At 50.5% G+C, this 13,151-nt stretch overlaps 1 protein-coding gene across 1 annotated transcript in view; it reads right to left on the bottom strand.

Moving 5' to 3' along the window:
* The window catches only part of STX8 (syntaxin 8), a 77,376-nt gene that overhangs the window by 26,112 nt on the left and 38,113 nt on the right, over window positions 1–13,151 (bottom strand). The window lies entirely within an intron of this gene.

Genomic DNA, 13,151 nt, shown 5'->3' with positions numbered 1-13,151 from the left:
AGCTGCATCCCCTAGCGGGACACACCAGCACCCACATCACTGAAAGGTCCAAATCCTGGGAGACAGCACACCAGAGACTGCAGATTCAGCCCAGTGCTCCACTGCTGGAGTGGAGGAGAAAGTACAACCTGAAGTCGAGGAAAAAATACATCCTGAAACAGCTAGGAGGGCAGGGAGGACAGGATGGTGGCAGCCACAAAGCTGAGGTGAGCCAAAGTGAGGGGATTAGTGCCTGTGCTATAGGAAATCTGAATTTCAGTCCCTGGAACAGCATCTCAACCCTTGGTCATGGCACCATCACTAAACCACATCCACCAGCTTCATAAAGGCTTCTGGGAGCACCCAGTGCAGCCCTGACCATGCCACCACTGAGGTGACAAACCCTGTCTTGGTTCCCTCCTGGAGCTGTGGGGCTGGCAGCTCTCCCTGCAGCCCAGAAAGTCCTCTGGGAAAAGGAAAGCAGGCAAAGCTTCCCCTACATCAAACTTTAAGAGAGGAGAAAGGAAAACTTGAAGCGAAGCCACCCTCAACCTCCTGTAACTGATGGCTTTAATTTTGTCATGGCAAGCAGAGCTGGTACAAGGCTGACACTGAGAGTGCTCGATGGGATGGCTCAAAGTGAAAAGCCACATTCAGGCAGTAAATTTCCCTCTCAGTGCCTGTTACGGTCTGATTGCCCTGGAACACACAGCAAGTGCTCCTGGAGCCTGCACACACCAGGTCTGGCTGCCCTCAGCCCTGCAGGTAGGAGAGGCTTCCTCTGTGCACGACAGATCAGGAGAGGACAGCAGCCAAGCCCTGAGTGCTGCTGCACAGCCTCTCGCTCTGGTTCCACTTCAGCACCCTGCCCACTACTGATCCTGGTCTCTGTAAGCCCTGCCTGCCTCTGAGCCAGACTTAGGGACAGTGCCTGTGCCTGGTCTCTGTAAGCCCTGCCTGCCTTTGGGCCAGGCTTAGGGACAGTGGCTGTGCCTGGTCTCTGTAAGCCCTGCCTGCCTTTGGGCCAGGCTTAGGGACAGTGGCTGTGCCTGGTCTCTGTAAGCCCTGCCTGCCTTTGGGCCAGGCTTAGGGACAGTGGCTGTGCCCTCGTACCCCAGCAGGTCCTGGCACTGCAGCCCTGCCCTGAGGGAACCAAGCAAAGCAGAAGTCAGAGCACACAGCAGACAAAGTGACATCCTGCCCAAATGTATGGATCAAACCCCGAATGGGTGATGGCAGAGGGTTAAAGAACATTAAAAGAACACAATCCATCAGGACATGGCCTTTATTATGAAGCCTTTATTGGTTTGACTGTATTCCTTCAAACAGATTTCCCAGCTGTCTCCACAAGGGAAAAGTGATGACAGTGAAGAGAGAGGGCATTCCTTGTGCTTCCCAAAGTTCCCTGTGGCACAGGGAGCCCCTGTCCTTACAAGAGCAGTGCCAGGGTGTGACATTAGCTCTTGCAGCTGCCCTGCTGTCACCCCTGTGACACAATGGGAATGGTTTTCTGCACCATTCACCTTCCCAGAGCAGATCACAGAAACTCCTGAGCTCAGAGGGACCCCCAGGATCACCCAGCCCAGACCCCCCAAAAACCCCACCCTGCCCAAAGGCTCCTGGAGCTCTGGCAGCCTCGGGGCCGTGCCCATTCCCTGGGGAGCCTGGGCAGTGCCAGCACCCTCTGGGGAGAACCTTTCCCTAAATCCAACCCAAACCTCTCCTGACACAGCTCCAGCTGTTCCCTCAGGTCCCAGATGTTCATTAGGGAGGGTGTTTATGTTCTCAGTCTTATCAAGGAACAAGCACTGTATCAAATAGAGACAAAACCAGGCTGATTGTACACAGAGATAACAAAAACCACATAAAATTATCAAAGTTCTGCAGCATGAAGGAAATGTCCAAGGCACACGGAGCACGGAGGTTTTGCTCTCCCGGAGAGATGAGACATTTGAGCACCATCCTTGCAGTGCATGATCCCATCCGCTCCACCAACACTCTGTCATCTCCAGTGAATCCCCATGTAAAATGATATCAGCATCTAAAAGCCCTGGGCTTTGAAAACACACAGCTTTCCTAAAGCCTGAGCTCCTGATTCCTGCCCTGCAGCCCAAACCATCCCTGAATCCCCAGGAAGGGAGGGCAGCATCAACCACTCCCTGTGTTTTACCAAATATAAACCACTCCCCTGTGTTTTACCAAATATAAACCACTCCCCTGTGTTTTACCAAATATCAACCACTTCTCTGTGTTTTACCAAACATCAACCACCCCTTGTGTTTTACCAAATATAAACCACTTCTCTGTGTTTTACCAAATATAAACCACTTCTCTGTGTTTTACCAAACATCAACCATTCCCCTGCGTTTTACCAAATATCAACCACTCCCCTGTGTTTTACCAAATATCAACCATTCCCTTGTGCTTTACCAAACATCAACCACCCCGTGTGCTTTACCAAATATCAATCACCCCCCTGTGTTTTACCAAACATCAACCATTCCCCTGTGTTTTACCCTGTGCATCTGACCATGCACCCCACCAACACTGCTCTATGCCAGACACGAACCCTCCTTATTTCTAAAGTTGTTTGCAATATTTAAAATCATTGTTCATCAATATTATGGCACTCAGTATTGTCCATCCTACACCAACACACATTTTCCCAAGGGATGGGATGCATTCTGTTTGAGCTACAAGGTTTGCTCAGTTTGCAGTTCAGATATTCACTCTCCTCCCCCTTTCACCCAGCTTTCCCAGGTCTGACATCTGCAAAGCCAACAACATTTTGGGGAAACTTTATCTGTCCTGCGTGATTCAGCACGCAGGAAGAGCAGGACAATGCTGCCTGCAAGGGCAGGACTGCTCATGTTTGCCTCTCCACCAAAAGAGTGCTGCAAGTTCCCATCATTGTCAAGGACAAAGTGATAAGCATGCTTGGGAAATTTGAGACTTTCCTCTGCCAGCACGGACCAGACCCTCCTTGAAAAACATCCTGGTGAACAAGCTGTAGCTAAATGAGAACAAATGTGAGCAGGAAAATTTTCTGTCATCATTTCAAAGCCCAAGGCACTGCAATCGGGATTCTGTGTGGAGCCTCTCCTTCCCCATCCCCCTGCCAGGACTCTTTGCTGAACCAAAGGGTTGCCCTGGACATGTGGAAGAAGCATTTCTCCAGATACATATATATATATATATATATATGTAAAACATGTTTTTTGTGACACAGTCAGGCTCCAGGGGAGCAGGGCACTTCACCCACAGCTCAACAAGCACCCAGCCCTTTGATGTCTCAGCTGGGACCTGGGGAATTCTGGAGGGCTCATGGCAAGACCTGGAGGTCTGAGCAGCTGGAACAGGGAAGAAGCATAAGCAGGTTCTGACCCCACTCCCAGCTCAACAGAAATCCAGCCCAGCAGGTTCCCCAGAAGAGAAACATCCATCCATCCATCCATCCATCCATCCATCCATCCATCCATTCCCTGCACCCACAGATCCCCTGTTGTGGTGACACCCAAGCACAGAGCAGTGCTCAACCTCCCTGTAAATGAAATATTTCTCCCCACTCCAAAGGAAATCTGTATTGGATAAGGCAAAGTTGAAAATTAGCCCTGGATTTCTAAGGTGGGCACCAAGTAATCCATGGCTAAGGAATTTCTCAGAGCACTGGCACTCCTCAGGTTCCTTTCCTGACCCACCTGCAGCCCCCCTGCCCTTCAAGCTAGCAATTCCACGTTCTATCACCTCCCATTCAGCTGGCTATGCAAGGAAGAGGCTAAAAAAGGATGGAGAGAGAGCTGGCAGAGGGAGGGAGCAGACGGGGAAGGCAGGCTGGCTGCTGGTGACCTTCCAAAGGACACTCCTGTAACACAGCCCTGCAACCACAACTCAGCCAGAGCACACACTCAGCCAGGTCTCCTTTCAGGGAAGCAGGATCTCGAAGCAGAAGATAAAACCCAGCGCCCAAGCCCAGCACTAAACTCAGTCACTCCAGCACAGCCCAAGTGGGAGAGGTTTGGAGGTCAGTGCTGGAGGTGAGCTGGGCCAGGAGCTGCTCCATCAGCCCAAAGCCACTGTCACAGCTGTCCCCAATGTGTCCCTGTGCACAGTGCCCAAGCCCACTGTCACAGCTGTCCCCAGTGTGTCCCTGTGCTGCAGTGCCCAAGCCCACTGTCACAGCTGTCCCCAGTGTGTCCCTGTGCTGCAGTGCCCAAGCCCACTGTCACAGCTGTCCCCAGTGTGTCCCTGTGCTGCAGTGCCCAAGCCCACTGTCACAGCTGTCCCCAGTGTGTCCCTGTGCTGCAGTGCCCAAGCCCACTGTCACAGCTGTCCCCAGTGTGTCCCTGTGCTGCAGTGCCCAAGCCCACTGTCACAGCTGTCCCCAGTGTGTCCCTGTGCTGCAGTGCCCAAGCCCACTGTCACAGCTGTCCCCACCCCTGTCCCTGTGCACAGTGCCAGCCACCAGCCAGGCAGGAGGTGCTGGAGCCCAGCAGGAGCTGAGGCAGCCCAACACTCCCCATGGGAAGTGGTCAGTCCCTGCAGGAAGGCAGAGGCACTTCCAGGTCTCCTCTCCTCCCTCTGCCAGGCCGTGGTTTTTTCCTTTTTTAAATCCCTCTCCTTAACTCAGGAATTCCTTGGGAAGGGTGACCATCTCTTCCCATGAAGTGGAACAGGTTTTAGAGTTTTGCACACATGACTTTACACTAATTGATGTTTTTTTCTGCTTGTTTTCTTTAAAATGCATAAAAAGTCACATTTGGGTTTGGCAACCCCCTCTTTGACCTGCACCCTTTCTGTCTGTGGAGTGAGAAACCCAAAAGCCAAGCAGAGGTGGCCACGAGAAATCCAGCACTGGAAGAGAGAAACAAACCTGGGTTTGATCAGTTCACAGAGTACTGCTGCTGACCAAAGGTTTTCTTAGAATTGTTGGGATTTTCCGTGGATTGAAATTTATGGATCACTCAATGGCATTTATTGATGATAGTAATGCACCCCCAGCCTGTCCCACTGAGTCATGGGAGACTCCAGTCAGCCTTAGGAAAACACAGAGAGCTCAAATCCCAACACAAACCCAATTACAGTGAGGCTGGAATCCAGAGGGGAGGCCAGGCAGGCTTTGCCTCCCTCCCTCAGGTCTCTGGTGCCTCAGGAGAAGAGCTGGATACCAAAGAAATGAATCACACAGGGAATGCCAACCTCTATATGTCCAAACCCCATAATTGCATGGTAATAAGAAAGCAAAGCATTGTTCCAAGTGCCAGGGCTATGAAATGAAGATTGCAACTGATGTAAGCACGTCAGAAACCTGAAGAACCTCAGCACCGTGTGCCAGCTGTAATGTCAAGGCAGAGTGAAAAGAGGAAAAATGCAGTAAAAAACACAAAGCCAGGAATCCTAATTTGTCTCCTGGCTGCAGCCATGGCAGGTTTTTGTAACCCCTCTGAGGTGTGCAGCTCCCTGAGCCAAAGGCAACACAGGAGTGCCCTCCTGGGCTTCTCCTCCTTCAGCTGCACCCCAAATCCCCTGTGCTCCCTCAGGGATGGGATAATAGCATTCCCTGCTCTGATGGGCTCCGCATTTCAGGCAAACACCACAGGAGTGCCCTCCTGGGCTTCTCCCCCTTCAGCTGCACCCCAAGTCCCCTGTGCTCCCTGCTCCTCAGGGATGGGATACCAACACTGTCTGCGCTGATGGGCTCTGCATTTCAGGCAAACACCAAGATTCCTCCCTGCACCGTCCCAAATTCAACTGAGGACATTTAATCTCCCTTTGGTAGAACTTCCTGTAAGCATTAAAAACCCCAAAAACACGAAACTTCTCCAAGGGGTCACACCAACTTGCTCCTCCACGTTCCAGCTCTTCAGCTCTTTCAATTAACAGGGATCCTACAGGAATATTCCTGCTACAATTTCTGTTGGGAATTTTGTAATTCCTGCAGGAAATATTCCTGTCACAATTTCTGTTAGGAATTCCATAGTTCCTGCAGGAATATTCCTGTTACAATTTCTGTTGGGAATTTTGTAATTCCTGCAGGAAATATTCCTGTTACAATTTTTGTTGAGAATTTTGTAATTACTACAGGAATATTCCTGTTACAATTTCTGTTAGGAATTTTGTAGTTCCTGCAGGAATATTCCTGTTAGAAAGGAGAACACAGCAGAGGGGATCTCACCTGCAGAGCCTCCCCTGCAGCTCCTCGGGCTCCAGGTGGCACCAGGACACGTCCCACCCTCCCTGTCCCTGCCCTGTTGCAGAGCAGCATGGCTGGACAGGGGGCTCTGTCACTGACATATTTTATGAGAAATCCTTTTGCCAGGGTTTTTCCTTCTGAGAAGCTGAGAGGCCTCAGAAACGAAATGGAAACAATGGTTATCTGCTGCTGTGGAATGTGGCAGGTGCATCTGTGATTGGTCTCATGTGGATTGTTTCTACTTGGTGATCAATCACAGGTCCAGCTGTGTTGGGACTCTGGTCAGCCACAAGATTTTATTATTCAGTCCTTTCCTTGCTAGCCTTCTGATGAAATCCTTTCTTCTATTCTTTAGTGTAGGGATGGAATGGAATGGAATGGAATGGAATGGAATGGAATGGAATAGAATAGAATAGAATAGAATAGAATAGAACAGGATAGAATAGACCCAGCTCGGAACCAGGAGCAGCCCACACCCTCCCCAGCCAAGCCCTCAGGGCTAACAGCTGCCAACACAAGAGGAACCTGTTTGTTCTGCCACAGAGAACCCTGCCACCTGCTCCAAGGACACCTCTGGGCCCACTGGTTCCACCCCACACCCCCTTCCACACTGCATTCACCCATCCTAAAATATCTGACTGTATCTGGGTCACACTTTGACACCCCCGGGCAGCCCAGGACACTTCATCCTCTCCCAAGGAGGCCCAGGAGCAGCAGATGGTGCCTGGGGAATGCCTGGAGGTGACACAGAACCACCCAAGGGTGTCAGCTGTGGAAGCCTCAGCGGCTCATCCAGAGCAACACTGGGAAAACAAACACTGCTATCAATCCCAGCTCACACAGTTATTAGCTAAGAGTTGTTATTTTAAAAGCACACACTGAGAAGTTTCCCCTTCTCCAGCTGCTTATTTTGTTTGATTGAACAAAACCCATGGCCATTAATTTTAGCTGTACTTAATTGAATAATTTCTCTGGGGAACGGCTCAGGGACAGTTTCAAGGCAGGCTCTCTCCAAGAGCCATTACCAGCTGGCATCTAGCACAGCCCCAGAGTGCCAACCAAAATAGTTCTTTTGGATGTTACTGGAACTGCTCTCAGCCCAGATGTGTTGAGAACTCGCAGTGACACAAGGCAGGCAAGAACTATATTCACATGATAGGGCACTGCCTTTCCTCCCCCCGTTATCTGCCAGGAGAGAAAAGTCTCCTTCCCTGGAAGTGTTTGAGTGTGAAGCCCTTTGTTCCTCCCCTTTGCTCCCAACCAGTGACCCCTCCTTTCCCTCACTGTGTTTGAGGCACAGCACCTGAGATCAACCAGAGCTCCAGAACAAAAATGTTCCTGTAGGAATTACAAATTTGCCTCCAGCTCACAGCAGTGCCTGAAGCCCCCAGTGCCCCACAGCAGGGCTCTGTTCTGGGCTCTCCAAGCTCACAGCACTCACTGGGCTCTCTGCACGTGTAATTAACATTTATTTCCATTCAAACCCCAAATCCAAGTACCCCAGCAACACAACAGAGATTTTGGGGCCATACGACCCAAACTTCCAGCAAAATCTTCAACTTATAGGGACAACATCACCAAATTATTTTCCTACAGACGTGGCTCTGGGAAGAAGCGAGGAAATCCTGCTAATAGATAAAATACCCATAAAATCTGCATGTCTAGGAAAGCCTGGAGCACTGGGAGGCTGCAAGGCCACTTCCATGGCTCCAACAAATCCCTGCCAAGGCAAACACTTCTCCTGCTACAATCTGTTTGTGCTCCGCAAACTTACAGCAGAAAATGAAAGGACAGAAGCTGCTTCAGACTCCACATTTGTTTGTTTTCCCTTTATCCAAAGTCTAAGTAGGATTTGTTAAAATACTGCCTTCAGAAACTGTTGGTAGCACTCACCCCTGCTTTCCTCTAGCAAGTCTCATTTTTCCCAAGTTTTTACACCATTGCATCCCTTTTCCATAGATATCAACAGCTTTTATTACAAACACACATCAGTTGCCACAATTTCCTAAGGTGCTTTAGCAAATCCCCATAAAACACTGTTTTGGCTGCTGAACACCTCAGGCTGAGGTTTCCAGTCCATTTCACAGAGAAAGAAACCAACAAAACCCCACAAAAATACCAAAAAACCTACAACCAAAACAACCAACACCAAAACAAAAACACAAATAGAAAAAACCCACAACCAAAACAACCAATATCAAAATAAAACCACATAAAAACACCCCACACAACCAAAACAACCAATACCAAAACAAAAACACAAAAAGAAAAATCAACAACCAAAACAACCAATACCAAAATAAAAACACAAAAGAAGACCCCTACAACCAAAACAACCAATACCAAAAAATGTCCAAAAGAGCTATGTTATACCCCATAAAACACTAATTGGCTACTAAACACCCTAAGTTGAGGTTTCCAGTCCATTTCACAAAGAAAACCAAAATCCCCACAAAAACACCAAAACAAAAATATTTTAAAGAAATTAAAACCTGTGTTACACTCCATGCAGCTGTTGCCACTTTTAGGATCTCCTTGGCAATTCCTGCTCCTACACTTTATAAAAGATGAAGCCACCTCAGGAAGATAACACAATCCTTGTGGGTACCAACAAACCAGGCTTTAACCCATGGACAAAAACAGAAATGCAGCAGTGGGCAGAGCTCCTCACCCACCCTGGTCACCTCCAGCCAGCTCTCCACCAGATAAAAATCAAATAAACCAATTCTCACCTGCTGGCTCGGGGCCAGCACCCCAAAGAAAGGCACACTGGCATTGCTGGGGTGTCCAGCAGGCTGAGCAGGATTTTTAACTCATCCCTACTCAAATGAAGGAAAACTCAACCCAAAGAGCAGCATCACAACACCCCCAGTGCTCACTGCCAGGCCATGCCCACAGGAATGCGCCACATTTTCACATTTAGGAGCTCCAAAGCAGTGAAATTTCACTGCTGCCATGGCCCCTGCAATGGGGAATTATCCAACAACTGCAGGCTGAGTGCATCTGGTTTCAGGGCAGATTAAAGAGATTGGGGAAAATGAGCAGCAGTGCTGAGCAGAGGAGCAGCACAGGGGTGCTGCTGACTGCAGGGGCTCAGGCTGGAGGGGTGCCTCCCTCCCTGCAGCTTCATTCCTCTGCAGAGCAGGGGTGATGCTGAGTGCAGGCTCAGAGTGAAGAGCAGGGGTGATGCTGATTCCAGGGCTCAGAGTGAAGGGCAGGGGTGATGCTGATTCCAGGGCTCAGAGTGAAGGGCAGGGGTGATGCTGATTCCAGGGCTCAGAGTGAAGGGCAGGGGTGATGCTGATTCCAGGGCTCAGAGTGAAGGGCAGGGGTGATGCTGATTCCAGGGCTCAGAGTGAAGGGCAGGGGTGATGCTGATTCCAGGGCTCAGAGTGAAGGGCAGGGGTGATGCTGATTCCAGGGCTCAGAGTGAAGGGCAGGGGTGATGCTGATTCCAGGGCTCAGAGTGAAGGGCAGGGGTGATGCTGATTCCAGGGCTCAGAGTGAAGGGCAGGGGTGATGCTGATTCCAGGGCTCAGAGTGAAGGGCAGGGGTGATGCTGATTCCAGGGCTCAGAGTGAAGGGCAGGGGTGATGCTGATTCCAGGGCTCAGAGTGAAGGGCAGGGGTGATGCTGATTCCAGGGCTCAGAGTGAAGGGCAGGGGTGATGCTGATTCCAGGGCTCAGAGTGAAGGGCAGGGGTGATGCTGATTCCAGGGCTCAGAGTGAAGGGGTGCCTCCTTCCCTGCCAGTTTCACCCCTTTGCAGAGCAGGCAGTGCCCCTGTCCCCTGCCACACACACCAGGACCAGCAGCTACCACATCCAGAGGGCTTCCTGAGGTGACCAAGCCAGGACAGAGCTCAAGCCCTTCCACCCTCACCCTTTAAAGGAAGAGGGGGCTTGGTGTTTCTTTTCATTTTTCCTTTATTTGAAATGAAAATGCACTTTAGAGATCCAAGGAGCACCTTCCCCCAGCCTGACCCCACACGCTGTGTCTGAAGAGACTCAGCCACAGTGAGACCCACAATGAGAGATGCAAAATTCAGGGAAAAACATTCCCAGGTCTAGTCCTGGCTCTGATCATGGGAAGGATGCCATCAGCCTCAGAATCCTCACAGCTTCTGCAGTGCTCGGAGTGCACACAACCTTCTGAACAACCCCAGTGTACAGGCAGGGGAGATGGCACCCTGCAGCCCCTTCCCACGTGGTGACAAACCAGTGACAAGCACAGCAGAAGAGGTCACCAGGCCAGCAGGAGAGATCACCCTCACCAGCCCACCCCTTGCACTGACAGGGGCTCCAGGAAAGTTCCCCAAAACCAGGCTCAGAATGACCCAACAGCTCTGCCAAGTGCTGAAAGCTGACTGCCACAGGTCCTGCAGCTCTGACTGCCACAGGTCCTGCAGCTCTGACTGCTGCAGGTCCTGCGGCTCTGATTGCCACAGGTCCTGCGGCTCTGACTGCTAAACCTCTCCTCAACGGTCCTGCAGCTCTGACTGCCACAGGTCCTGCAGCTCTGACTGCTGCAGGTCCTGCAGCTCTGCCCATCCTCTCTGCACACCCACCCACAGCTAAACCTCTCCTAAACACCTCAGCCTCACCTGGGCACTGAGGGATTGCTGCATTCTGCTCAGGAGACGTGGAGCAGAGGAAAGGCAGAGCCGTGGAGCAGTGGGAGGTCAGGCCTGCAGAACACAAGTGCCATTTTAATAAACACTGGCCTTGGGCAGGAGCCAGCAGAGCATCAGAGTGCTCAGCACAAGAGCTTCATGCTGCGGACAGCTGCAGGGCATTATCCTCTTGGATCACAAAGGAGGAGGAAAGCCACTTCAGAATTGGGCTATCAATCATGGGAGGAACCAGCAAACTTGCAAGTGCTTCATGGTTGCAGTATTGAAAGCAGCTGATAAAGCCAGGGTCAGCCCAGGCATCTGGGACTAATCTCCAGCTGACATCCCTCATCAAGCTCTACTGGAATCAGTGATAAATCGAGTACATTAGCAAGAGGAACACATCACCTAACAGCATGCTCAGAGCTGGGCACACAGCAGGAGTTGGATGCCCTGCAGGGATGGCACTCCTTGGATCTCACTGCCATCAGTGCCCTGCCTGCCCAGCCACCTGCCCAGGAGACTGCCAGGCCAAAAGCAGAGACACATCTCCAGAGCTCAGAAATACAGCTCAGAAATATTCCATTCCCAGTCTGCAGGCACGGAAAAAGTCCTGATTACTGGGAGAAGTGGTTAAAACAACAGAAAGGGTGCAAGGAGAACTTCCACAGATAACACGACCTCGAGTCCACGCATCCCCGGCAGCCTCAGCTAATGATTTTCTTTCTTCCCACTTCCTTCCACCAAGAGCTGGGCCAACTTTCCGCATGCCCTGCCGTGGATTTTCTGCAGATGCGGCTGAACTCTGGGTGTTTGGGGTGGCTGTGTGCCCGTGGGTTCTGCAGAGCAGGAGGAGGAGGCTGCTGCACAGAGGGAGCCCTGCCACAGCTGCCCTGTGATTTTCCCCTTGCCACGGGGGAAGGACCCCAAGGGATTCACTGCTGAGGGTGAATTCACCCAGCTGAAGGTGAAGCTACCCTGCTGAGGGTGAATTCACCCAGCTGAGGGGCTGGGGACACCGGGCTGGGGACACTGGTGTGCTGAGCCCTGCTCTGATCCCCACGCCGGAGTCCTGAGCTGCAGCGTGACAAAGCCCAGGGCAGGAAGGAAACCTCCCTTTATCAAACTGCACAAACATGGGGTTTATCAAATGCAGAGATTGCTGGGGCTCCCTGTGCCTCCCCTGCCAGGCTGAGCAGGGCTGCCTCCATGGCTCTCAGAGCATGGGAACAAGGGAGCACAGGACTGACTGCAGCAGCCAGATTCAACACCAAACAACGCCTTATTACACAAAATGCATTGCTTACAGTGAGAAATTAGTTTTAAACTGAATATATACATGGCAAAAATTAACTCCTAGTTCTGTGTGTGTAATCTCAAAGTTGTTTTTTCTGATTATTCAATTTAGGGAACCCCACTTAAAAAAAAAATATACACTGATATTACAAAAGGCAGTCTTAGCCCAGGGTTTTTATTTTTTTTCCTGATTTTTACCTAAGAAAAACATAAGCCATTTTGGTTATTTGTTAAACCTGCTTTTTTAGCATATTTCTACTCATCTGTTGTTCCACAACCTGGAATAAAGGCAGAGACCTTTCTGAACAGAACAAATTCCAAATATCTGAGTGTACAGAACGTGCCTGTGCTCCAGCAAAGTCACTGCTCTGCAGAGGCTTCCTGAGCCTGACCAGAACAGGACACCAACAGGATTATCAGTCCCAAATAAAGAACCACAAGCTTTTTACAACCCCAGTTTTAATAAATCCCAATAACCCCCCCGGTATTTCCCAAGGCAGCTTGAGAATGACCTGCCCTGCAAGGTCTGCCCTCTCTACCTTTGAGGCTATGGTCTCAATTTTAAGACATCTGGTAGCACAGACTCCTCATGTTTGCTCTTCCCATATGGGCAGGGAGAAAGTTCTGGATGTTTTCATCATTTCTCTCAGAGGACAATGAACTCTTCTGCATTGTTTCCAACCCAAATAATTCTGAAACCCAAATGGGCATTCAGGGGTAGATGCATTGTACAAATGCTCACCAGCACAAAGGATCACATTCAATGGCTTGGCTGAGGCCATTGTGTTTCTCTCGTTAAAATGATGGTTTGGACATTAAACACCACTATTAAACCCCTCTCCAGTCCAGTCATGACCTTGTAGCCTGCTCAGACCTTTCCCCTGCAGTGGGGATGCTGGTGAACAAACCTGCACCACCTGGGCCTGCCTCCACCCCCTGGAAACTGGGATAATTCCACAATCAGGACAATTGTCAGTTTGTCAGGTCAGAAAGCAGGAGCCACTATCCTCAGCTATGAAAATCAGGGACATGTGGTCACCTCCAAGGGAGGGCCTGCAGCTGCCCCCACACTCCC

The sequence above is a fragment of the Geospiza fortis genome, unplaced genomic scaffold (genome assembly GCF_000277835.1).
Source record: "Geospiza fortis unplaced genomic scaffold, GeoFor_1.0 scaffold485, whole genome shotgun sequence".
Taxonomy (NCBI): domain Eukaryota; kingdom Metazoa; phylum Chordata; class Aves; order Passeriformes; family Thraupidae; genus Geospiza; species Geospiza fortis.
The sequence above is the reverse complement of the archived record's forward strand: the minus strand, read 5'-3'. Positions and strand labels throughout refer to the sequence as shown.